General features: G+C 53.3%; 1 non-coding gene across 1 annotated transcript; it reads right to left on the reverse strand.

Annotated features, from left to right (window-relative positions):
• Positions 1–24,999: 24,999 nt before the first annotated feature.
• Positions 25,000–25,071, reverse strand: TRNAT-CGU. The gene has a single exon. It is a non-coding gene; the product is annotated as a tRNA-Thr (tRNA).
• Positions 25,072–26,045: the final 974 nt, after the last annotated feature.

The raw sequence follows: 26,045 nt of genomic DNA on the forward strand, positions 1-26,045 counted from the left end.
ACTAATAAATCTAATAGTTACGAATTCCAAGAGCTTCATAATTCCCTCAAGAAAAGAGAGTCCGATTCAATCTCTCCAGAGCCAGGGGTCTCTGATGTAAAAGGTAACAGTCAATTCACAGGTGGGGAGAGAGGATGGGAAAGAATGTTCCCCGGGCCAAATCGGAAGGCAGGTTTTTGAGTCTGGAACAGGGGTGGGCCAATTATAGCCTGTGGGCCAAATTCGGCCCATGTCTTGTTTTTATAAATAAGTTTTATTGGAACACACAGCCACGTCCATTCATTTCTGTGTTGTGTCTGGTGGGTTTTTTTGGTTGTTTTCTTTTTGTTGTTGTTGTTGTTATAACAGCCGAGTGGAGTAGCTGTGACACAGACCATATGGCCTGCAAAGCCAAGAATATTTAGTATCTGGCCCTTTAGGGGGAAAGTCTGCTGGTCCCTGAGATGGAAAATCCAGGCTTGAACCCCAGCTCATCACATGCTGGCTGTGTGACCTTGGACAGGTCAGTTCCTCTCTCTGTTTCTTCATCAGCAAGCTGAAGGCAGTGCCTCCCTTATATATTGCTTGGATGACTAAAATGACTTCATATGTGTCAAGCGCCTAGTACGTACAAAGCACTCGATATATGCTGGTGGTTGTGTTATTTAGAGAAGGAGGCCGACCACTCCTACTCCACGGGGTTATCTGATGCAGTGGAGATAGTGCCTGTGAAAACAGTTGACGAAACATACAACTGTTTATTATTGTTCTAAATATCTCAAAGGCTTTTGAGATAATTCTCTGCTTCTTAGTAGTATTTATAATTTGGAGCCTTGAGAGTATAAAAGACCTCTAATTTCAGAGGAAGAAGGACCCTCGGATCCACAAATCCATACCCTCTCACTTAACGGCCCAGGAAACTGTGCCCCCGCCCCCGACCCCCAGCTGGGATTTGAACCTGCCCAGAACCAAAACCTGAGTATTTTTTTGACTGAACTCTGCATCTTCTCTCATAACGGGTGCTCGGGAATCTGGGCCCATGTGTCTCTACATATCCGTGTTGCCTCTGAGCTCCCCACCAGAAGCCATGGAACAGGACTCTGCTGCAGAGCACTGGCAGGTGGGGTCGGGGCAGGGGTTGGAACGAGATGCACATCCCCATACCCTTCAGTGGCTACCCAGAAGTCTGCTGGGGTGGCCAGGGCTGCCACTGCAGCCCTGACAACCTGCTTTCCTGGGAGGTGTCCTTTAAATGGGTTTGGACCAGGGGCGCCTGGGTGGCACAGCGGTTGGGCGTCTGCCTTCGGCTCGGGGCGTGATCCCGGCGTTATGGGATTGAGCCCCACATCAGGCTCCTCTGCTGGGAGCCTGCTTCTTCCTCTCCCTCTCCCCCTGCTTGTGTTCCCTCTCTCGCTGGCTGTCTCTATCTCTGTGGAATAAATAAATAAAATCTTTCAAAAAATAAATAAATAAAATAAATGGGTTTGGACCAGGATCTACAGTAGCCTCTCCGTCCATTTGCTTTGCTTCGCAATTAACTGAGCAGCTCATACATGCTGGGTCCCGGGGATACACCAGTGAATGAATGACAAGCGCCTGCCCTTGGCTGTTGCCCCCTTGGACTTCTCAAAGGGGCAACAAGCAAACCAATAAGCATCTGGGCAGTTCAGCCCTGTGATCAACCTTCCTTTTGTCCTTCCAGGATTTCTGTCCCACACCGAACCCTGCACTGATGAATTGGAAAATTACTCTGGAACTGGCAGTCGGCTCTGTGGATGGTAAGAGTTCAGAGGGACTGCTTTGGGGTAAATCAGATCTGGGCAGGGCTGCCTCCCTAGTTTGCAAAATGAAAACCCGGCGCCCCGTGTGCCAAAATTATTAAAAATGTCAAGATGACGACAGCAGGGCATTAAAGTAAGGACCGGGCCCACAACTTGGGGTCAGCCTCTTCTAGCTGGGTACCTGCCTGCGCCTTGGTTTTCTCATCTAAACAAGGCCCTGTTAAGGCCCACTTAAGGGTTGGTTGCGGCCGTAAAGGGAGATGAGGTATGGCAAGGGCCTATGAGAATAGTACCTGTTTGTTACTCTTAGATACTGGTTATGCCTTAGGCAGCTCACGGTCAATGCCAGGCACTGTCCGTAGTTTTTTAGGGACGTGTTTACGTCCTCTCTGCAGCCCTGCCGTGGAGGTACTATTATTCGAGCACCTCTGGATGGGGCAACAGAAGCCCAGAGAGAAGAGGGAGCTTGCCCAAGGTCACACACCAGTCGGTGGAAGAATCCGCATTCCAACCCGGGACATCCCGTCCCTGGTCTGTGTTCTTAACCTACCTGTGTGTCTCAGGAATTGACACATGACGGACACACACATGGGCACACACGTGCAGAAATGCACGCCTCTTCCCTGAGATGCTAACACCAAGCTTATGGTGTGAAATTTGCTCCATAACATGGGATTCTTTCTTTGCTTTCTCCTTCGTCTGTCTCCCCTGACTCGAGGGGGAGCCCCATCAGGACAGGGGCTGTCTTGCTCCCAGCTGCACCCCTGGCCCCCGGCATGGTGCTCAGCACACAGTAGGCCCTCAACAGACATGTGCTCAGCAAAGGGAGGCAGGAAGCAGGTGTCCAGCCAGGGCATTCGGATCCAGAATCAACAGCTGCAGTTCTCAGAACTTCAAGACTGTGTGGCCGAAGGACTTGTTCTGGGGAGATCCCGGAGCTAAAGAAATCATCTCACTCACTCCTGGCTTTTCCCACCTGCGGTTCTCTCCACCGAGTGGGAGACAGGCATGGCAGGCCCAGCCCCCTTCCTGGCAGGCCGCAGGGCGGGGGCGGGGGTTGTGCTCTGGCAGCTGGGCCGGCAGCTGTCTGCCAGGCTCTCCGTGCCTGCCCCAGCTGGCCAGCTGGGCCCTGATGCCACCCCCCACCCCATGACACAGCAGAAAGTGAAACCAGAGTCCGCCCCTGCTGGCTGGGACCGAGCGCTCGCTGTTTCCCTGTAAAGCCACTGTCCCAGGGGGGCAGGCAGGGAGCTGGTGCCCAGGCCTGGCACGGGGTGGCTTGTCGAAGGAGTGTCCCTCCGGGCTGAAGGCGCTGCTGTGGCCCCTGCCTGTCCCCAGGGCCACTGGTGCTGTTTTTGAACTACGGTAGCTGCCCAATGGAGCCCTGTGACTTCCTTGATCTGGGACAGAGGGTTTACTATTCTCCCCGTCTCACTGAGACACCGAGGCCCAGAGAGGTGCCCTGCTGAGGAAGAAGGGTGCTGGGTCGTCACGACCCTAAGACGGGAGACAAATCCAAGCTAAGGGGGGTGGAGGGGTGGTGTAAGGGCAGAGATGTCATTGGTGTGGGCGGGCAGGGAAGGGGTGGGGGTACCCCTGAGAAGGGAGGACATGTGAACGTGACGCCCAGGCTGTCATGGGTGGAGCCCGCCACAGATTTGAACTGGCGACCCAACTATGTGGCTGCCGAAAATGGCTGAAACACGAATGCTTAGTTCAGTGGGCCTGGGAAACTCGAGCATCTCGGTCCCTGCGCCATCCTCAGGCCACCTCTACTATTCTTTGCTTAATATTTTTCTTCCAAGCAACTTACCCTTTTTCACTTACATGAGTTGGGACAGGAGAGGGGGCCTTCTAAGCCCTACCCTCAACTGAAAAGCAGTTGCTTGCTGCAAATAGAAATTAGCCATACAAAGAAGAACCTAGGAAAATACCGTACACCTGGAGCCAGGTAGCACTTAGAATCGCCGGGTAGATCTGCGCATCTGACGTGGGAGGGGGCTATTCTAAGCTGTGGGTTTCATGCGGGAGGAAATGGTGGCCCAGAGAGGTTGAGCCACCTGCCTGGGGTGACACAGCAGCGGTCCCAGGGCACAAGCAGGCTAATTCCAGAAACCCATGCTCCGCTGCGGGGCTGCGGTCTCCCCTCCTTGTTTGAATCGCCGCAGCATATAAGGCATGTGTTAGAAGTGTTAGTACCAACACCTTTCACGGCGAATGCTTTAACTTCCCCATTTTCAAAGCACCTTTGGGGCTTGTATAGCGCTTGGGCTCATTATACCCTTGGGTGGCAACCATTGAACCCTTCGAGGCCCGAGCCTGGGGTGCGGCCCCTCCCTTGGCAGACAGGGAAAAGGAGGCAGAGGGTGGGAAAGCGACCTGGCTCAGGGATCGGGGCACGGGGGAGAAAGCCAGGATTGGCCAGGGCCCCCTGCCAAAGTGGAGATCCCAGAGGCCCCGCCGGGAAGGACCAGGCTGAAGGGTGAGAGTCGCCTCACTCCCCTGGTCAAACAGGTAACGTGTGCTCCTTTCCCACCTCTCCCACCTTCCCCCATGCGCCCCCGTCCCCCTGGAGAGCAAAGGCGAACAGGCCCCACGGCTGCCCTGTTCCCCGGGCCTGACCTCCAACACTCTGCCCCTGGAGGCAAAAAGCAGAATTAGCAACCAGTGTCTGTGGATGGCGCCTTTCTCTTTCTCGTGGCCGTAACCAGTTGAGAGCCCTGTTGTGAGTGCAGGAGGGACGTGTGTGCTGGGAGAATTGGGGGGGAACATCTTTCTCTTCTTTTAGTTGCTGGAGGACCTCAGCGCTGCCATCTTCCCCGCTGGCCCAGGGACCCCGAGGAATACTGCAAGAGCAATAAGGATTTTTAGGGGCATTATGATAGTGGAATGGAAACACATCTGCCCCCAAAAGTCCCTCATTTTCCCTGCGGTAACGAAGCAGCTGGGCAGGAAGTGGTGGCCCTCGGAGCACCAAGAGCCAAAACTAAAAAGGAAAAAATGTACAAAGTTAGAGCAGACTTTAAACAAGCCAAAATTTTCACAGTATGCGGCGGCTCCGCCCAGGCGCCCCAAAAGACTGATGATTATTGGCCAATAATTGGCTAAATATGTCGCTGTGCAGCGGCTTCGAGACAGACGCGCCTCCTCTGTGCTTAGAACACCGAGATCGGGAATCTCAGAGCAGGGTAGAAGCATCATTCCCTGACACCAGGCCACTTCCAGGACTCGCCTGTGACGTTTCCCCAAGACCCCGACTGATTCTTCCCGAACTCTCCTTACCGATCTAAGGGAACCACGCACCCATCAATACCTCCTCGTGTGGAATGTGGGAAAGGCAGTCCACATGGAAACCCAGGGGAAAATATCTGGAAAGGGGAGCAGTTGTTTGCACGGCTGGCCGTACACCAGAGGGTGAAAGGCTTGGGTAGGGGAGCTTGGTGGTCGTGGCTGATGGGGCAGAAGCAGGTGGAGGAGGGGGGATCCCTGCTAAGGTCCAGGAAGCCATCTCTCAGGTCTGGCCCCTGGATGTCCAGCCCAGGGGTTCCCCTGGGGCCGGTGGCCTGCCAGCTCTCTCAAGGTGCAGGTCCCCCATGCCGGCCAGCACCCCTGGGCCCTGAAAGGGTTAACCTCTCCCTGGTTGTTGACACCCGAGGAGGGCTTGCTCCCTCAGCAAGCTGGCATATCACACTGGGCCATCGAGAGAAGAGGGGGCTGAACACAGCCTCTGTGAGCTCTGTGAATGGAAGCCACCTCTGCCTTATCGCCATTGGAACGAAAACGGGACACAAACCCTTCCCGACGCAGAACCGGCTCCCCGGGTGCTCGGTGGCTCCCTGGCACCTGTCGCGTGGCCCCGGAGCCCTGGCAGGGGCTCGGGGCATCTGTGCCGGTGAGCTCCTGGCCGTCTGGGCCGGGCCTGCAAGGGAGCGATTCTACACTCGCCATGTGACAGCTGGCAACCCGGCCCGGATCTCTTCTTTCAAGCAGCACCTAAAATATTCTCTGGGTGAAGCTGAGGCTAAATATGGCACGGCCTGCGAGTGCCTGGTCTGGACCTTTTAATGCCATTCTAAGATACAATCAGGAACCCACAAGGCCTTTAGGTGGCCTGGAGTCCAGTTGCTGGGGCCAAATGGGAGTCCCGTGGGACTGGCTGACTCAGGGCTGGGTGCAACATGTCTGAGCGGGCTTTTTCCCTGCAAGCTCGCCTCTGGGATGCCCACCCAGTTCTCTCTCGGCTGCCCCCCCGCCCAAGACCGGCTCAGGGGCCCCTCATCTGCCCAGCAGCCCCTCTGATGGGCCTCCGATGCCTTCTCCCCACGTTAGGGCTGCAACCCTGCTCTGCTAGCCTGGGTCTTCCTTGCTGCCCGAGGGAAGAGGGCTGGGGAAGGCAGCAGTTTGCATGGGTGGCTTGCACGGTAGCTGAGATGCCTAAGTGCACGCTCGGCTGCTGGCCCTGTGCCACGCCCCTGGGCCCACCCCAAATGTGAGGATCCCAGGATCCCGGATCCTGGAGAGGACTTCCGGCTGGCCTGCAAAAGCACAGCTCTGCCCCTGAACCTTCTAGCCTCACGTCTGCTCTCTCACAGGCGGATTTGTCCCGAGCCCCTAGGACGGCCTCATCTGTTTCCCTCTGAGCGTCTGGGAGGCTCTGCTTAGCAAAGTGGGCTTCTGCCCTCAGCAGAGACCACGTGGTAAGTGGGACAGTAAGCCCTGCAGAGCCTCTGGGGAGGCTGCCCTGAGGAGCCAAACACCCCTCTTCTAGCCAACAAATGCTGCCGGCCGGGTCCCCGCAGCAGAGACCCCCTGTGCACCTGTCCAGGGGCTCGTTTGGGCTCTGGTGGTGCTTCTAAGGCCACGCTCAGGCCTGGGCTGGCAGCGGTCCAGGCTGCCTGGGGCAGAGATGCCAACAGGCCTGGGCACTGATTTCACGCAAGATTCCAACAAGAGGGCCTAGCTCTCTGCATGCCTCTGAGAAAATTTTCGCACCACGTTGCACAGCTAACTTCAGGCTCGAGGCGGCCACCACCTCCCTTCCCTGCGGAGGCCAAACAAATCCTGGACAAAAGGCTCCATTTGCCCCATCTTCCGGGTGCATTTTAAATATGGCTTGCTTGTGACACCAACAGCAGTTTTCACTTCCTACGTGTGTGTGTGTCTCCCTTTCGTGGAGCAGTGTGGCCATTCAGGGACGCCCGAGAAACAAGTTTGCCTTGTGGTTCCTTAAATGCAGATGCTTCATATAAGGAAGATGATGTACGATCCACAACTTGAAGGCTCTGTAAACACTGACAGGCCTCCTACAACCCAGGCGGGCATCGGATCACTGGCTACTCTGAAGGGAGACCAGAGGAGGCCTGGGGGCTCAGGTTGGTGGAGGCACCCCAAGGCTCACTCCTCCCAAACTCTCTACCTCTTCCACCCTTTTGCTTGAAAAGCCTGCGTGGCTACTGGGCCGGCAAAGTCGATGGTGGTTTTACCTCACAGTCGTGTGGTGGTTTTTGTTTCCCTCATTCCGTACATAAGCAGCAAAAAAAAAAAAAAAAAAAGCATTTTACATGTTCCCAAGTGTGGGATGCTGGGCAAGAGAGAAAATTCCAGAACAATGTTTTATTTCGGTGTGTGTGCACGTTTTTTTCTGGCAAGTGAGCTTGAGGACAGAGTTTCCCTTAACCGTGATCAGGCTAATTTTTATCCTCACCGCCCAAAAAAGCTGTATTTACTCCACGATCCCAATTAAAAGACGGTGAGCCGATCTGCTACTAGAAAGCCGTACCTTTACCTGGCGAGAATCATCTTTCTGTTCTTAATATAAGGTGGAGTGTGTGTGTGTGTGTGTGTGTGTGTGTGTGTTTTGGGGGGTGGTGCTGGGGAGCAAGAAATAGAGGGAGTGTCCCCTTGTAGGGACTTTCCCACCTTTCACTGGTTTGAGTCATAAACGCATGTTTTATTCTTAAGGGAGTATTCCTCTCATTGCACTACCCCCTCCAAATATTTTACCCCCCGGCTAGAACACATTTCCCCCACACCGTCGAAACATTTGTGTCCAGATGAGGTTCCCTGTATCTTGTATATTGCTAAGAACTAACTTCCAAGTTTCTTTTTTCTTCTAAATCTTGGGGGGCTGGGTAGCAACCGCTTAATGAAACTTCACACAGGCCAAAGAAGAAAAGCCAAAATGCATGTAGCATATTCAGCAGTTCTCGTTAATTTGTGCGTGCGTGCGTGCGTGTGTGTGCGTGTGTGTGTGTGTGTGTGTGTGTGTTTTCTTACCGCTGCGGGGAGGGCAGGGAGAGGGTGGTGGTAGGAATATGCAAAGGAGCTGTGATTCTCTGCCGAGTACTGAGACTTCTCACTGCAGAGCCCTGATTTATAAGCCCTTCACCATACTACCGTGCCTGTTTCCAGACTCCAAAGGGGGGAAAAGTTCCGCTCAATGTATTCAGAGTTACATGCGCCTTTCAGGGGGCTGCGTGTCAGCCAGGGCTGTGCCGTTGCAAACGCTCGCAGGAAAGCAGACTCGCTTCGCACTCAGCACGAAACTCTGTCTGATTTTCCCCACTTCGCAATCCAGTCATGTTAACATACGGCTTCAGCGCCTGGATGCAAGCTCGATGTCTTGGCGCAATATTCCGCGTTCCGGCCTCGTTAATTCGCGCAACACACCCGATTTGTAGAAGTATCATTAAAGGCTAATTTGGCGAGATATCCCTATTTAGCAAAGCAAATAGGATCTGACAGCTCTCTGGGGCTGCCAGGGGGGACGACGATTCAGCAAAGCACAAACACAATTTGTGTCACAACGTGACAATTTCCCATCCATGAGCCACACTGGGACCATGGACTCTTGAAAATTGTGCTGTTTCATCGTGTCCCGTAACAAAGAGAGAGAACTCGGGAAGTAAAGAACTGTTTTTGCCAAGGTCCCGGAGCTCAAATGTCATCTGTGTGTACATGTCTCATGTCTGTTAAACACAGAATTTTCCATCAAGAACCCTGTGTTCCAAAGTTCTTCACGTGCAGTTCACTTTCCTATTCGGTGCTGTGGACACCTGACCAAAATCCAGATTTGCAAGTAGATCAACTTAAGGTATGTGGGTGTCTCTGTATAGGTTACAACCAGAGGGCAGGTGTGTGTGTGTGTGTAAATTAATACAACTTAATAAGGTGAATATTCTGGGAAGGGGATTTGTGCCCCTATCACCCTTGTCTTAGAGAGCTCCTGTGAACACACTATCCTGAGTTTCTTATGAAATGGCTCAGAGCAAGGCACCGAAGAAATACCGTGACTCCACGTAGAAAGAAGCCAGTGGAGCGGTGCTCCTTTGACCAATGTGAAGACAAATCTAAGGTCATTACCATTCACAGCTTCAACGGTGTTTGATTTGGAGGGTGTCAAACCGGGATGCCACTCATTCCCTTCAAATCCTATCCTCTACGACATCTCATTAAACCACTGGGCAAAAAAAAAAAAAAAAAACCCCGGGAAAAAAAAAAAAAAAAAAAAAAAAAATTGTACAATTCCCTTATCTCCTTCTGGCCTCCCAAGGCAAGAGGCCCTTAAAAACTTAGCCGGTTCGACAAACTGAGCGTGTGTGTGCACACACACACACACACACACACACACACACGACTATCCAGCCCCCCCAACAGCCTTTCACTTTTACCAAAAGTAGCAAACCTCCCCCCCTTTCTCCAGTCAGCTTTTAGACGGCAACTTGGAGGTGTTAGCACTTGGCTCTCTCTCCACTGGCTGCTGGGCCTGAATCCCTCGATGTTTAGAATGACCCCAAAAGCGGGACTTTGTGGGCCAGTTGGATAAAACATAAACTCATCTCGCCCTCAAAACCCCGATTCTGGGACCACAGCTTCCAAAACCTTTTGAAAGAAGCGTGTTCCCCTTCACGGCTCAGAGCACTGGGGCAGGCCGCCTCTGAGGCAGGATTTTGGAGAACCCTGGATCATTAAAGGAACCCTGGGTTTTCCTACAGGGATGACAGTAGATCTCAGGGAAAAGCCAGGATGGTGGTGGGAGGGATGGGGGCAGGTATTTGCCCACCCCAAAGCGGGTACCTTTTCCCTCTCCTGCCCCCTGCCCCCAGCCCCGCGGCTGGGCCCAAAAGCTTCCCAGGGAAAACACTGGGCCCCCAAAATGTCCCTTAGCAAAGCGCAAAAGGAGTGCCCTTGGTGCTGCATACAATCCCCACCCCACCCCCAGCTAAAGTTTAGTTATTTATGCCCTTAATTGTCCCTCATTAAAGTCAAATTTGCTGCTTGCCGGGATTGGGGGAAATTATTTCCACCTTAATAGCTCAATTAGCCTCTGGGTTCCAAAAAGGCCACCCCCCCACCTTTTCTCCCCATTTTAAACCCCCTCTCTTTTTCACAACTTCTCCTAAAAATAAATTATAAATATGGATGTGTCCTCAGAGGATCTGAGCGGCACATTCCAACGCTCCCCACGGTGGGGACTGGAAGCAGGAGAAAGCAGAATGGCCACTCCCCCCCATCCCCAAATCAAAATGCCTCCCCCCCCCTTCTTCCCCTAACTTTTGCCGGAGCAACACAGTGTGGTCTGGGGCCCTGGCACTCTAGTCTGCCCCCCGGAACCTAGTTGTGGTTTTTTTGCCCCCCGCTCCTGCCCATCAAAAGCTAAGCCAACGTGCTATGGCCGCCTGCTCCTCGAGGGGGAGGGAGGGAGGGGGCAGCCAACTTTACTTCGGGGAGGTGGTAACTCTCTGGGGACTGTCCTCTCCTGCTTTGCCGGCGGTCCCCGGGGCCCGGGCCGAGCCAGCGCGGCCCGGGGCGCACGTGGAGTGGCGGGGCGCGGCGCGGCGGGCGCGGACCGGCGAGCGGGCGGCCTGCTCTCGGCGCGGCATTGATATCGGGGTCACGCAGCGAGTCAGTTTCCCGCACGGGCTTTCCGGGGTGGGGGCGGGGTGGCTGCCTTTTCAACCGCCCATTAATTTCCAAGCCCCAGCCTTGGGGAGGTGGGGGGCTGCCTCGCCCCGATCCCACCTCCTCGCCTAACACGCCCCTCTCGGGAGCCGGGAAGGGGGCTGGGGAGGTAGCCCAGCCCCGCCGCCTCGGGGGGCGGCAGCGGCGGCGGATCGCAGCCCAGACAAGCGTCTAGCGCCGGGTCCCCGGAGAGCCCGGTGCTGCCCCCGCCGCCACCTCCCCGCTCCCGTCCCCACCCGCCCCCCCAGGCAGCCGCCCCGCACCCCCTGAGCCCGGGGGCCTGGGCACCCACCTGCCGCGGCCTCTGCCCCGGCGCGGGGGAGGGTGCCATGCAGCCAAGAGGGGGAGACTCACCGCCGCTGCCTCCTTCGGGGGCGCAGGGGGCCCCCCGGGGCTGCGCCTTCCTGGGCTCCCGGGAGGCGTGCGCGGGGCGGGGGGCGCCCGCGGGCCCTGCAGCCTCCGCCTCGATTGGAGCCCAGCCTCAAATCCTTCACCGCGCGGTGGGGGGGGGGGGCTTCCAGAAAAAGATCCCACCCCTCCCCAGACAAGATCCAAGTGATGGGCGGGGGGCGTAGAAAATCCTTTTCTGCCAAGAGCACGGAGCCGACGGGGCTGCACCCGGCCTCCACGGTCCGCTGCCGCCACAAAGCCGCGCCCCCGCCCCCCCCGGCCCCCCCTCCCCCGCGCCCCCCCCCCCCCCCTCCACGCCCTATGGCCGGCCCGGGGCGGGGGCTGGGCCGGCCCGGGGTTGGCGGCGCTGGGGAGGCGGCGGCGGCCCAGGCGGGGCGGCTCCTCCCCGGCCCGGGAGAGAGGGCGAGAGCCTGGAAGCGGCGCGCGCCCGCCTGCCCGGGTGGGGGCTGGGGCGGGGGCCGGGGTGGGGGGGTGCCTTCCTAGAAACCCTCGCCAAATATAGTCAGCGGATAGGGGCATTCCTAGAAATGCGGCGGCGACGTCAGCCTCGACCTGTGGGGGCAGAGCCTGGGGTTCTCCAAACTGGGGGCGGGGAGATTCCCCATTTCCAACACCCCGTGGGCCGGAGGAGGAAGCCTGGGCTGGGCCTCCCTCCTGGGGGCGGGCAGGAGTCCTCCACATGCGCTCCAGGGATCCCTCGGCTGGGGTGCAGGGTGCCTGAATGGGGACACATCTACTTAAGATTCAGACTCGCCCCCAGATCTGCTAGCCTCTTTTGGGAACACTCAGTGACGGTGCCAGCAGGCGCTTTTAGCCGGTCCTCCCATTCTCATCGTTCTCCCCCAACCCCATGAACAAACAGTGGAAGTCAGAGCGGCACCCAGACTGGCCCCCAGGCCTGGTCACCACCCCTTGGTGGCCCCTAACCTGCTCTGGGATACTGGGGTCCCTTGGAACCCCCAGGTTTGAAAACTGGACGGACCTGCTCTGTTCCAAAGAACTCCCCAAATACCAACTGCCTTTCAGGCCAAAACATAAAGTTGTGCTTCCCCCCTCCCCCTTCCAATGTCACTTTGGTGCTGCTTTCCAAGCGGTAGGGTCCAAGAGATCTGCTGGAAATTGGGGGTGGGGCGTTGAGGGTACCTTCTCCACCTGGCAAAGATCTGGCCCCTGGGGTGACACCCCCTCCATAATCGGCATAAGTTTCAGGCAGTGAGGGGGCCCCTCCCCTACAGCTCAGCCTTTCCTGAAATTTGCCCCCCCTGCCCCCCCTGCACCCCCAGATCATCTCACAAGTGTCCCCTCTTGCCCCAAGAGGATCTAAATAACTGAGACATGACTTGTCCCCCTCTACTGCCCAGCCTCTTTTCTAGTAAATGTGACAGGACTGAGCCTCCCAGGATCATAAAAAATGTATTTGCTGTCCTCTGTTGGCCAACGTGTGTCACACTCACAAAACATTTTGCCCAACCCAGTGGGCCCTCCTGATGCCATCAAGGGGGTCCCAGGGACCTCAGCCAGAGGGAGTGGGCCAGGTAGGCCCCGCTTCTCCTCTGTCCTAGGTGCACCCCTCCTTCCTGCCCCCCACTTTCGGGGGGCAGGAAGGAGGGGTCCTGGTTTACAGTCACTGCACTGGTCTTTGACCCACTGTTTTGTGTCTCATGTCCCTTCTCCCTGGCTGGGCTCTAATTCCAGGAGCCTGGAGGACAGTGCTCAAAGAGAGGCAAGGAAGGCTGTGGTGGGGAGGTCTCTGGGTTCACTCTGGGTGGAGGGACCCCTAGGGGATAGTTTCTCTCATAGCAACTTGGAGGGGAATGTAGCAAAAGGGGGATAGCTCAGATGCGTCTTAAAGCAAAGGACTGATCATTGATCATCATCAGTCCCCATTTGTTCCTGAGGACCTACTATGCGTCAAGCACGGGAAGTATACTAGCTTACTGAGCTCTGCCCATTTTCCAGAGGAAAAGACTGAGGCTTCGGGGTCAGTTGTTCTTGGATCCAAAGCTTGCTTGCCCTCTGTGTGCCAGGCCCAGAGCTAATGCTGGGGCCACAGTGGCAAACAGGACAGGTCCCTGACCTCAAGGTGTCTGGGTCCAGGCATCATAAGAGACCAAAGCTGGGCTGGGGTGTCCACCTGGGTCCTCCCTGCTGGTCTCACTGGTGCATGGTCTCAATTAAGACTGAATTGTCCTTGCGGCCCCTCTTGTGGGGTAGGGTGCACGAGAGGCTGGGCTCCCCCTGCTGCTTCTCAGCAGCTGGGAGACCCTGGACACTGCTAAGCCTGCCTGGGCCTCAGCTTCCTCATCTGTAAAGTGGGAGTTATTATACCTGTCTTATAGGACTTTCATGGGGCTTAAATGAGACGAATACCCTGGTAAGGACGGGTATGTGGCATTTTTTTTTCCATCGCTTCCTATAAAGATTTTCTTTTTATTTACTTTGTGTTTAAAAGTTGCAATTTTAAGTCCTATTAACAGAAAATATGTAACAAAACCTTCCTAACAAGTGAAAAAAATATTCAGAAATGCTGCAAAAATTGGCCTCATTGACATAGTTTCAGACTTTTACTTAATATAGCTTCTGCTGGAAATGATTTATGTGACATTTATATAAGCAATTCCAAATCACTCTGTATAGCGAGCGCTTCAGCTCTTTACTGTCTACGCCCGACATTGAGAGTCAACTTAGTTTCTGAAGGCGATGCTGGCAAGCACTGGAAATGGTCCACCTGAGATGCTGTTGACGTATTGTTCTGACCTTCACCTGAAGATGTTTCTGCTGAGTAAGTGTCTCTGTGCTTCTTGACCCTCTTTGCTCTCATCTTCCCACAGCTTCAGAATTAGGTTTTGGATTTCTTCTGGGGGTGTGTGTGTGTGTGTGTGTGCATGCACGCACGCTCATTTCTGGAGGGGAGGGCACCGGTTTGCCAAATTCATAGGTAGCTCCAAATTGAGAATTGGATTTCTCCTAGAATTTTAACAACATTTGGCTAAGAAGGGCCTCTGAGGGAGTTCAGGAGATGGTTGCTTGTGCCTGGTATTATTACCTAAAGGAGAGGATGTCAGAGGAAAAAATAGGGGCCAGCGGCCAGGGTGGAGTCAGGTATGGCTCAGGCCCCTCTGGGGAGTTGAAATAGCTTCCTTGTGCCACAGCAGCACAGGGGCTCAGGGCCCCAGAGACTGGCTGCCTGCCACCCACGTCTGTGCACAGAGCCACAGGACTCTGGAAACTCACCTTCTCACCCCCAGTTCAGGCGCTCACAGCTGGGTGCAGAAGGAAAAGGCAAGCTTTACTGGGACTAGGCGGGCCTATGGTCAAGACCACCCCACCCTCAAGGCAACCAGGGTCCTGCTTTTACCTTGGACTTTAAGAGCCCCCTTAAAGATGTCCCCTGATCCCTTTGAGACCTGCTCTTGCCCATTCTGGCTCAGCGTCCCATGACTCAAGCTAGTGGCCGGCTTGATATCCAGTTACGCCAGACTTTGGAAAACACCCCACTCTTCGGCCTGAGGCCCCAGCGGCCTACTCTGGCCTTCTCCCAGGAAGGGGTCCCACCCTCACCCAGGTTTCTGACCAGGAGAAGATGCCAAGGCCCAGGCCACAAGTGCAAAGTGGACACCCTGGGCAGAAGGAGCCTCCGGGAAAGGCCTGGACTCCTGGTACCCTGCCCTGTCTGGCATATGGCAGGGCAAAATCAAGTTTTGTTAAGAAATGAATACAAAAAAGAAGGAAAAGTACTGGAAAAGAAGCCCGGCTGGAGGTGGGTGCTGGGACGTCAGTGACGTCCCATCTGTGAAGACAGCGAGGCTTCCAGGAGGTCGAGAACTCCAGGCGCCAGCTGGACAGAAAGATAAACGGCCATATGGTGAGTCCAAGGGGTCTGTGCTTCCTGGTCTGCTGGGGACCAGACCCTTGCCTGCTAGGGGCATCGTGACACAAGCCTGTTACAAAGGCCAGTTAAGAATGGCTTTGCAATGGAAAGAGAAGCCAGAGATCAATCAGGCTGTGACCTTGGACAAGTCCTTGGCAGTCCCGAGTTTCAGTGTCCCCACTGGCAACAATAGGCATGTTTTAGAGGATGAAATCACACAATTTGCACAGAGTGCATACTAAGCACTCAATAAATTATGGCAATGGTCCACCCCTGTTAAATGGGAGTGGGGAATCGGTCATGCCTCTGGATGCTACAGATGGATTCAAAAGCATGAGGGGTTCTCCCTTCTCTCCAAGTTGTGGACACCAAAGTGGGAGCGGCACCAGGGACTGGGTGGGTAGGTCAGCCTGGCCTAGCGGGACCTGGTCGCCTAGAAATGCAAAGTCAACATCTTGGAATTTCAGCAGGGTGGCGAAGCTGTATCAGGAAACTGGAAGAATGTTCCACATGCAGCCCAGGTAGACATGAAGGACTCGAACTGTGTCTCCTTCTGCATAGACCTCCTCTCTGGAACCCACATGACCGTGGACCCAGAGCCACTGCTCAGACCAATACCAGCTTAAAAATCAATACTGTTGGCTTTGAAGTGTTTTGACCAGAGGTTGCAACTGGTAGCCCACAGGCTAAGTGGAGCCCACAGACATGTTTCATTTGGCCCGCAGACCATTTAAAATAATAATAAATTTGATTTGGTTGCCAACATTTTTAAATCAGGAAATTTCATATTTTAAAAATCCAGATTTCTGGCTTCTCTTAGAAAAAAATCAGATTATCAAAAGATTTGGCAATGGCGGGCCCGCATTCCCACAGGGCAATAGTTGGTTGGAGCAGAACAGCATGTAATAGAATAACAGTCAGGGAAGGCTAGCTGCCGTAACAAACAGTCCCACACTTTCAATGGCTCACCGCAGTACTGTTTTATTTCTCGTTTGTATCACAGTGCAAGAAGTGGGGAGCAGGGGGATCCACAAGTTATTTAGAAACCTAGGTGACTTTTATTTCATGGTTCTGGGGTCTTTCTAAAAAAATGTTTCAAAATGTATATTCTTAAAGATTTTATTTATTCATTTTAGAGAGAGAGAGTGCAGGGTGGGGATGGGGTGGTGGTGGAGAGGCAGAGGCAGAGGGAGAAAGAGTCCCAAGCAGACTCCGCACTGAGCGTGGAGCCCAACAGGGGGTCTGATCCCACAACCCCGAGATCATGACTGGTGCTCTGATATCTTCTAGGGCTTCATTCTTTCTGCACAAGCTGGGGGAGGCTATAGGGAAAGCAAACCAGCTTTTAACTGCATCGGCTAGGAAGTGTCCCACATTGGTGAGCACCAGTCATGAGGCCCAACAAGTACCCAAAGGGGCTGTGAAATGTGGTGCCTGGCTCAGAGACCAGGAGGAAGAGGAGGCATATGGACTCCAGCGTCTCTGTTTCAAGTGGCTGTCCCAGATGCTTCTTCAACTTGGTCATGGAAATTCTCTTCTCATTGTCCTTCCTCACCCCTCTCCAGCTTAGCTCTTTGGCTCAGAAGAAACCACCAGTCATTGGTTGGAGAATAATCATGTGATACAATCCCAATTAATGACAGACGATGAATTTGGATGTAATGCCTGGAACCACAGCAGCCATTTTGGGCCAGACTTGGGGTGAAGCCAACATGGTGATGGCAGACAAGAGAGGTGGAAGGAACCTGTGTCTCTAGTGGCTTGATGGAGGTGCTCAAACAATCAAGTGAGAAACCCACTGTACCTCTAGACTTCCTGGTAAATGCCTAATAAATTTCCTTATTTTTTAAAGGCAGTTTGAGACAAGGCAGCCCCTGTTCCTTGTAAAAAAAAAAAAAAAAAAAAAAAAGTATCCAAAGTGCTAAGGACATAGTTCTTGCCTGGCTGGATTCACTTAGGTCATCTGCCTGGTCATGTAGGAATTTGAGTTTTGACCCCTTGACTTAAAATTTTCTCTTCTTGCAATGCAGAGCTGAGGTCAATGTGGCCAGCTCCAACCTTCATGGCCTGGAATAGAAATTTCCCAGTGCCTACCCCTGGAAAATGCAATGTGCAACTTTCAGTGCTGCCTGGGGCAACATGGTCCCATCCAGGGCCTGGATCTCCACCTGTATCTCGGGGATGCAGCAATCGCTGTGTGACACTGACTGCAAGGTGTCCTTGGGGTTTGGGGCCTCATACTGGTCAGAGGCTGGTGGTCACTCCTAACGGTGGTGGCCTGTCCCCAAGTCTCTTATTAGAGTCCCTGAGATGTCTGGCTTCTCCTGGAAGAAGGGTAGGAAGAATGACCCATCATCCTAGTTTGCCCAGGACCGGATGGTTCTCCGGGTCATTGGACTTTCAGTGATAAAACTGGGACAGTCCCAGGCGAACCAGTTGGGGGGGTCACCCTACCTATCCTGGACAGAGGATGTGGGAAGAGTGGAGAGCTGCTGGCTCAGGTCTGTGGGAGTGGCTGTCACTGGGGAGGGAAAGAAAGTAGAATCTTTTGAATCCCCACAGCCGGTCCCCAACGACTCTGTGTTAGCCTTGTGGGCAAGGTCTTGATATGCCTGTCAGGGTACTGGGTGAAGGGACTAGTCAAAAGGAATCCGGACAGCATGGAGATACATTAGGAAGGGACAGAGAGTCTGAGAAAGACTAGATTATGTAGGTGACGAGTGGGGAGTGGGTCAGAGTATCATCCCAGCTGGGTGGGAACAGGGTCTGGGGAGAGGCCAGAGGCAGCTTCCTGCCAGATGGGCCGGTGCGGAGACAGTGGGGGAATTCTTAGAGCTGTTGAGTTGGCTTATTGGAGGCTCTCCCCACTGATGCCTGCTCCGGTCGCCTCTAGAGGGCCACGGGGGACATTGAAAGGGCTATTCAGTTCCATTCTGATACCGGACTGCTGTGGCCTTGGAATGCCACATTGTGCAAATATCCGCATAAATCTGAGCCAGGGAGCGCTGGTTCTGGGGAGGGCCCGGGAATGGGCCGTTTCTACCTCTGCACACGCATCTCCAACCCCGAACCCAAGGCCAGTCCATCCTCTGGAACCTGGGGAACGTAGGTTCCCCTTCTCTCTCTTTCTCTCAGTGATGCCATCTGTGAAATGGACTAGTATTTTCCTCATCGTGTATGTGCCAGGCTCTGGGCTAGGTGGTATGATGTGGTTTAGACCACACGAGAGCCACTTTTTTTTTTTTTTTTTTTTTTTGCCTTTAAGTGTGAGGTATTTCGGGCCAACTCCAAACAACAGAGAATAAATTAACAAACACCCCTATGCCACCACCCAGCTTAATTAATACATAAATCAAATCAAATCAAATGCAGATCCAGTTAATACCCCGTTGGCCATCTCTGACGTCCCCACGGACAACGCTGTCCTGAATGTAGACGTCATCGCGCTCAGGCAGGCCTTTATACTTTCACCACCTGTGTGGCCAGAAACAAATCGGGCATTGTTTGCATGATGTTTACTCTGTATAAATGGCATCGTCTTTCTCCGCCTGCTTTTTTTTTTTTTTCCTCCACATTTTGTGAGCCTTCTCTATGTAGTTGGATGGAGTTATAGTTTATTTCTTTGAACTGCTGAACTTAATTCTATTCTGTGAGCATTCCACAGTTTGCTTTTCTGTTTCCCTGGACGGACGTTTAGCTCTTCCCAGCAATGCTGCTATAAACAGCCTCGTGTACGCGAATTTCCGCAAGGCTTGCAGGCCAGAGGAGGATTCCTGGGTCTCATTTACACGGAGTTTTCAGAAACGCGGTGGCTTTTAGCCTGGCATAGACTCTCAAGTTTCCCGCAGGCCCCTCGAGTCCTTGTTGTCTTATCCCTGAAAGCTTTCACATGTTCACACAATCTGTCTGGCTCCTCTGGGCATTTGAGCTTTCAGCCTCTAGTCTCTTGGGAAATGCATGGGCATGTAAGACGGTAATTGTAATATGGTGTGGTAGGTGCTAGAAAAGCAATAAAGCCAAGGTGCTGGAGGTGCATTGAGGAAAGAGCAACTCCAACCGACGAGCTGAGGCATGATTCAAAAAAAGTAGTTAAGTTAGTAATAGTTAGGCAAAGTTTTGTGGTATGCGTAGGAGTTTTCCAGGAAGCCTGAAATGGAGAAAGGCCATTCATTATAGGTGGAGGGAACCTCATAGATGCAGGCCCAGAGGACTGAGGCACAAGCTGACTTGAAGGCATACTAAAGACTGGTGTAAAACACTGAAGAGCAAGAGGGAGCACAGTAGGAGGGCCACTTGGGGCCTGGAATGCCATGCTGAGGAGTTGGGATTTATCCTGGCGGTGGTGGGCATCTTGTGAAGGACAGAATGGTGAGAGTGACAGGTTCACTGCTGTGTTGGAGGGAGGTCAAATGACAGTGAAAGGAGGATGGAAGAGAGGCAAGACTGAAAGCAAAGGATACCGGGTAGGAGTCTACTGCAGCAGTCCGAGCACCAGTTATCAAAGAAGAGATGGAGCAGTGAAGGTCTAAAGCAACACACAGTAGTTGACTGGAGAGAGGTTTAGGCATCAACCAACTGCATGAGCAGGTGAGGGACGAGGGGTGAGTCAAGGGTTGGGGTAAGCAGAGTCACGGTCTCCCAAATTTGTCCACACCTTAATCCCTAGAACCTATAGATATGTTGTGTTTCATGGCAAAAGGGACTTTGCAGATGTAATTAAAGTTACAGACTTTTAAAAAGGAGACTGAGTCTGGATTATCCAGGTGGGCCCAATCCAAATCCAGGAGCCCTTCCAAGCAGAGAATTTTCTTTGGCTTGCACGAAAAAGAGAACTTTTTTTTTTTTTTTTTTTTTTTTTGGTTTGCATGAGAAAGACGCAGAAGGTGAAGCAAGATTTGAAATGTACAGAGGACTTGGCCTAGATGTCAGGACACTGTGTGCAAGGATTGGAGAGAGGCCTTGAGGTGCCGAGGAAACAGAATCCAGTCCTACCAGTGCAGGGAACTTGATCTGGCCAACCACCCAAGGAAGCACGGGAGCAGATCCATCCAGAGCCTCTGATCGTAGCCCAGCTGGTCACCACCTTTAGACTTGTGTGAGACTCAGAACCCACCTGGGCTTCTGACCTACAGACACGGAAAGAGAAGACGGTGTGGTTTGAAGTCGCTAAGGTTCTGGTAACTTGGTCCAGTGGTGGGAGAAAACCAATGCCAGCCTGGATCCTGAGTTTGTTGCTAGGACGGCCTCCTTGTCCTCACATGGTGGAGAGAGAGAGCACTCTCGTGTCTCGTCTTCTTTTTATAAGGCATGAATTCCACTCTGAGGGTCTCACCCTCATGACCGCATCCCCTCTTGATTCCCCCACAAAGGCCTAACCCCCTACTACCATCACACTGGGGATTAGGGCTTTGACATATGAACTTGGGTGTGTGTGTGACATAATTGTTTAGCTCATAGCAACTGGAAGGACTCACTTTCAAGTTCACATGGCTGCTGACAGAATTTGGTTCCTTGTGGCCCATTGGACCTAGAGCTTCAATTTCTTGCTGGTTGTTGGCTGGAGGACGCCTTCCATCCCTCTCCGTGGGGGCCTTCCCAACATGGCTGCTCTTTTCATCCAACCAGCAGGAGATTCTGCTGTCCAGATGGGTGCGGCCGTCTTATGTAACATAATCAGAGAAGTGGCATCACATCCCCTTTGCCGGATTCCGTTGGCTGGAAGCAGGTCACAGTCCTCCCGCTCAAGAAGAAGGGACGACACAGGGTGCAAAGACCAGAAGGCAAGAATAACAGGAGATCGTAGAGTCTGCCCGCCAACACTTCTCCAAGGAAGAGACGGGGTTTCTTATCTGGGTGCTTTTCCAGAATTGTCGTGAATTTTATATCCAGTGAGGCGTCGAGTCTGGGGGTTCTTCTGTGCCCACAGGGAGTGAAAAATCAGCTCTGCCCACCTGAGTGAAAAGGGCAGGGCTGGGGGGGGGCGCAGAAGGGAACACGGTCTCAGGAAGTGTTCTTCGTACGCCAGCCTGGTGATTTGCTAAAGCAAAACTCAAGTCGATGTGACACAAACAACGTCTGGTGCTTCTAGGGGCCTGCCACAATATTTTCTTTTAAGTGCTACTCATGCCTGAAATACGCTTCTGGTTTTGAAATGTGGTTCTCAACTCATGCTCGGCTACACATCACTCACTCTCTTATTAAGAGGGCCATTTTTATTCTTCAGCGTAGGTTTTCAAAGCACATGATGTCATTCCAGATGGGAGAGTGCCAGGGCGGTGGGCCCAAGGCCTCTCCTTTGAGGGGGTCCATTCGGATGACAAGAGTGAGCTTTTCCCTTGCAAAGTTGGCATCTCATTCATGCGGTGTGAGCTGTGTGTGAGCCTGTGCCCTCCAGAGCCCCGACGTCTGTGTGCTCCTTACGTGTTCTCTCTTTTTCTGTTACGTTTATAAGTTTTTGCTGTAAAAATAGTGAATCTGAAAGTGAGACAGCTTCTGTCTCTGATGCCATGATAAGAGGAAAGCAATCGGTCATTGGCTCTGTAATTCCCCGCCACCCCTCACCCCCCTGGAGGTCTTCATGGTCACCAGCATGACAGGGAGCCTTCTGCGTTGGGGGGGGGGGTGAATGTTCTTCATATTCTGAGAAACCAACATAAAAATCCATACTTGTGTGGATAAATATGCTTATTTATTTTTTACAAAGACATCCGCTCAAGTTACAGTTATACATGACGGAGAAATTCTAGAGACCTGTACAACAGAGTGATTACCATTAACAAATTTGTTGAGACGGCAGATCTCACGTGAAGTGTTTCTTATCACATACACACAAAAAGCAAAGGGACCTAGCAAGTTGGAGGTGATGGTATGTCTACTACCTTGAATGTGGTGATGGTTTCCCGGGCATGTCCTTATGTCCAAACTCACCCAGTTGTATACGCTCAATATGTGCGGGTGTTTTTATTAATGATACCCCAATAAAGCCATAAAACAACACCCCAAAAAGCAGGACCCAGCTTTTCTTGCTAAGTTAATCTCCAGATCCATGAATCAGTCATTCCTTTTAACGGCTGCCCATGATGCCATGACGTGGATGGACCACCCTGGGCATCCTGGGGGGTGGATGTTTACAATGTTGTCATCAGAAGGACTCCACCAGACGAGAAGCAAGTGAGTGTGTGTCATTCCAATTTCAGAGTGGGAGAAACTGAGGCCCAGAGAGGTTACGTGGAGGGTCTATGGCTCCCACGGGTTCCTGGTAGATGCTAGGCAGAGAGAAGCCAGGCTAACACTGCCCTTGCTCTGTGCTGCCACCTGGTGTCACTGTTGAAGTTTGCTGCCGAGCTGCCTCTGTTGAGAAACAGAGATCCTGGCTAAGCCTAGGGATCCCAGGCTTCCCCTCTGTGGCTTCAAAATTCTGATTTAACCCTTTTCGGCCACTGACTCTCATGCTCTATCCTTACAGAGCTCCCAAAGCAAACCCACCTTCTCCCCAGTGGTCAAGTTCACACAGCAGGGTCTCAGAGGATCTAGGCTCAGTTACCTCTCCTCCTAACCTCAGCGTCAGGGGGCTTCTTATCTTTCCCTTTACATATGCAAAGCAGACCAGAGAACGATTCTTCACAAAGCAAACACAGTGACTTCTAGCCGACTTTCAGAAATTCATAGAAAAGTTACAGAAATCCAAACATGGCTTTCTATATTCATGAACACAAGTGGTTTAAATCAACATAAAATGGCTTGCTCATTCAGACACATAATCAGCGTTATGCATTCAAGTGTAAAGAGGACCCAAAATCGGGATTTTGATCACTGGTGTCTGATTTGGCAGCATGTGCCAAACTGGATTTTACACCTCTGTGGCATCCCCAGATTCAACCAGAGGTGATGATTTTGAGATTCATGTGTAATCTTCCAGGCTTAAAAGCAAGCAAACAAAAGCCAGCAAGTGCTTCTCCACAGATAAATATATACCCTTAGATATTTTGTGCAATTTGTGTGTGTGTGTGGGGGGGAGAATGGTACTCACAGTACCTTATGTAAATTGCCTTTTTCTAAAGTCCCTTCATGTTGTGGGGCCGAGGGGGGCGCCCTTTGTAGGGTGGGGCGGGGAACGTGTTGGGGGTGCTTTCCTAGGATGATGTCACCTAGGAGGGCTGATTCACTCTTTGGAGGGAAGGACAGGAAAATCTCCATGGAGAAGTAACCTCCCCCCACAGACACTGGCCTACCTGTGGGAGGCAGTGCCGTTATCTGTTTGTTTAAGGGGGAGGAATATTTTGGGATATTTTTAATAGGGAGGAACCTAAGTGTTCTTTTGTGACACTTCTTTAAAAAGAAATGAATGGGTGCCCCAGTGGAGAGAAGAGGACACTCCATCATTGTCTGTCTTAATTCTGGATCATTCTAATGTGCCTGTGTCCTAATAGGTTATCTTTGGGTTTGTGGGCTCTGGAGTGATTCTGGGGGGAAAAAATTACACATGTAATACAATCATCTCCCAGAAAATCCAAACAATATGAACACTTATGGGATAGAAATGAAGGAAGTCTTTCAGTAGCTCCCCGATTGGACTTCCCCCGGGAGAGGCAACGACTGTTAATTTGGTGTGGACCTTCTACCCTCTGCGCAGTCAGGGAGGGCAGGCAGCAGCCGTCCCAGCATCAACAAGACGCAGAAATGCAGAGTCTCCGACTCCACTAAAGAAATCAGAACCTGCTTTTTCATGAGATCCCCAGCTTAAAGTGTGAGAAGCCCTGCTGCTCACTACTTTCACGTGTGTGACCTTCCACATTGGTATACATGCACACACACGTGCCCCTGGGTGTAGACTGTGGCTTTAGAATAGGGCTGTCCTTGGAAGAGCGGTTCTCCATGTGGTCCGGCAGCATCAGCATCACGTGGGAGGCAGTTAGAAATGCAAACGGTCAGGCTCGGATTTACTGAATGCAGAAGCGATGGAGGGGGGGCCCAGCTGATGCTGATGAAGGCTGGCAAGTCGGGGACGCTTACCCCTGCCGCTCCTGCCAGGCTCCTCGCCTCTCCCATCACAACCCCAACCCCGCTCTCTCCATTAGAGAGAGCCCGCCCCGATCTCGCTGGATCAGCGAGGTACCCCCAGAGTCCAGCTCCACCACGCATACACCAGGAGCTCCATGACTGCGCCTTCCGATTAGGACTGTCCGGCTGACACAGGTCTCCCCGAGTTAGGTCTAGCCGGTTTTCAGATGACACAATAGGCCAGCTCCCGGGGGTCGAGGTCACCGCATACGTTGTTAAATGCACCCGAGCAGCCCCGTGATGCAAAGGAAATAGGTTCCCTACGAGCCTAGCTCCGTTAACTGAGGCCGCCTCTACGGCCCTTCTGTCTGGCAGCGGCTTCACAAACTCCTGCGGCTGGCCAGAGACCCATTTCACAGAAGGGCAAACGGAGGCTCAGACCGGTTTAGGTTTTCACGTCTGAACCGTTCCACGTGTGGGCAGGATTTCCTCTCTAATACAACTCCCGGAACGGATTTCTTTTTAAAAATAGCAAGCCAGCCAGCAGCTGACTCTGGGTGTGGGCCCGGTAGCAGGCAACGGCAGTCCTCTCATTAGAGAGGATAAAATTGGACTTTAATGTTGAGGAAAAAAGCTTAGTGGCTCTCCAGTCAAGTGCCAGCAGCTGTGGGGTTTTTTTTGTCCCGGGCGAAGGGTTTCCGGGGGACCCGCCACTTCCCGCAGGGGACGGCAGGGGGCGCTGTCTGCAGGGAGCGGAGTGCCGCGCGGGCCGAGTTTGCGGACGCGCGGAAGCCAGACCACCCAGAATCTCACTCCGCGAATAGGGAAGAAGAACTTGAACACAAAAGGGGTGAAAACAGTTGGCCAGCTCTACACCCATCTACACCCAAAGGAGAGACTCTACATGCGGAGTACAGAATGGGGGTTCTGCCGGTGGCCACTCTGGAAAAGTAGTTCCACGCCTAAAAAGTCTCCCAGCCAAGGAAGACAGACGCCAGGCACGGACGGGGTTCGAACCCGTGATCTTCGGTTTACGAGACCGACGCCTTACCACTTGGCCACCGCGCCTGCGTTGGAATGGCGGCTCCGCGAGCCTCTATCCTGGCTTCGCTCCCGTGAGCTCGCCCCGCGGGCACGAGCGCGAGCGCGCCCGCCCGGCCGTCGCGCGGCCCCGCCCCGTTCCTGCGGCCGGCGGGGCGGGGCGGGGCGGGGTGACGCTCCAGCGGGCGCGCGCCGGACGCTCCCCGCTGACTCCCGCCCGCCGACCCGCTGGCGTCGGGTGGTTCGCTGGTCGCCGGCTCCGGCGTGCGCTAAAAGTGTGGTCCCGGAGTCCCCAGTGCCACGGCAGGAGGCGTGTCCGGAACTCGGGACCCGGCTGAACGCTTGTCGGCGACTCACAGTTGGGGTTCGAATCCCAGCTCCGCCATACTTAGTCCGAGACTTTGGAAGGCGCGCGTCGGGGCTTCAGTTTTCCCCTCTGGGGCGAAGCACCCTGGAAGCGGAGGAAAGGTGCAGTTCTCGTTGCTAGCCCGACCCCCGGGCGGTCCACGCCTGCCCTGTGCGGAGCCCATGCTCGGTAAGGGTTGTTGAATGAGTGTGTAAGTGTTAAAGAAGTAAAAAGCCCAAAGCTCCCCGTCCCCCAAATTGCCGCGGTTGAGCCCAGGGTGCGTGCCTCGTCCCAGACCAGCAGCATCACCTGCGAGCTTGCCGCCCTGCAGCTTCGCCTGCTCACCCACACCTGCCAATACACCCGCCCGTGGAGCCCGGCAACCTGGGCTTTCACGAGCCCTCCAGGTGATGCTGATGCGCGGGGAAGTGCTGAGCCCCGGGCTCCCGACAGTTGGTAGGCACACTCATATGCTCAAACGTATTTATATACTCCAACTTTTATTTTTATGCAAATGGACTAGACACTGCAGTTCTTGGCACTTTGATTTTTCATGAATTAATGTATAATGTGTTAATATAGTGGCTTGCAGTGCGTAATACAAAATAATCACTATAAATGATAGCATATTTAATAAATACTAGTAATTTGTGTT

The sequence above is a fragment of the Ursus maritimus genome, unplaced genomic scaffold (assembly GCF_017311325.1).
Source record: "Ursus maritimus isolate PB19 unplaced genomic scaffold, ASM1731132v1 scaffold_2, whole genome shotgun sequence".
Classification (NCBI taxonomy): Eukaryota; Metazoa; Chordata; class Mammalia; order Carnivora; family Ursidae; genus Ursus; species Ursus maritimus.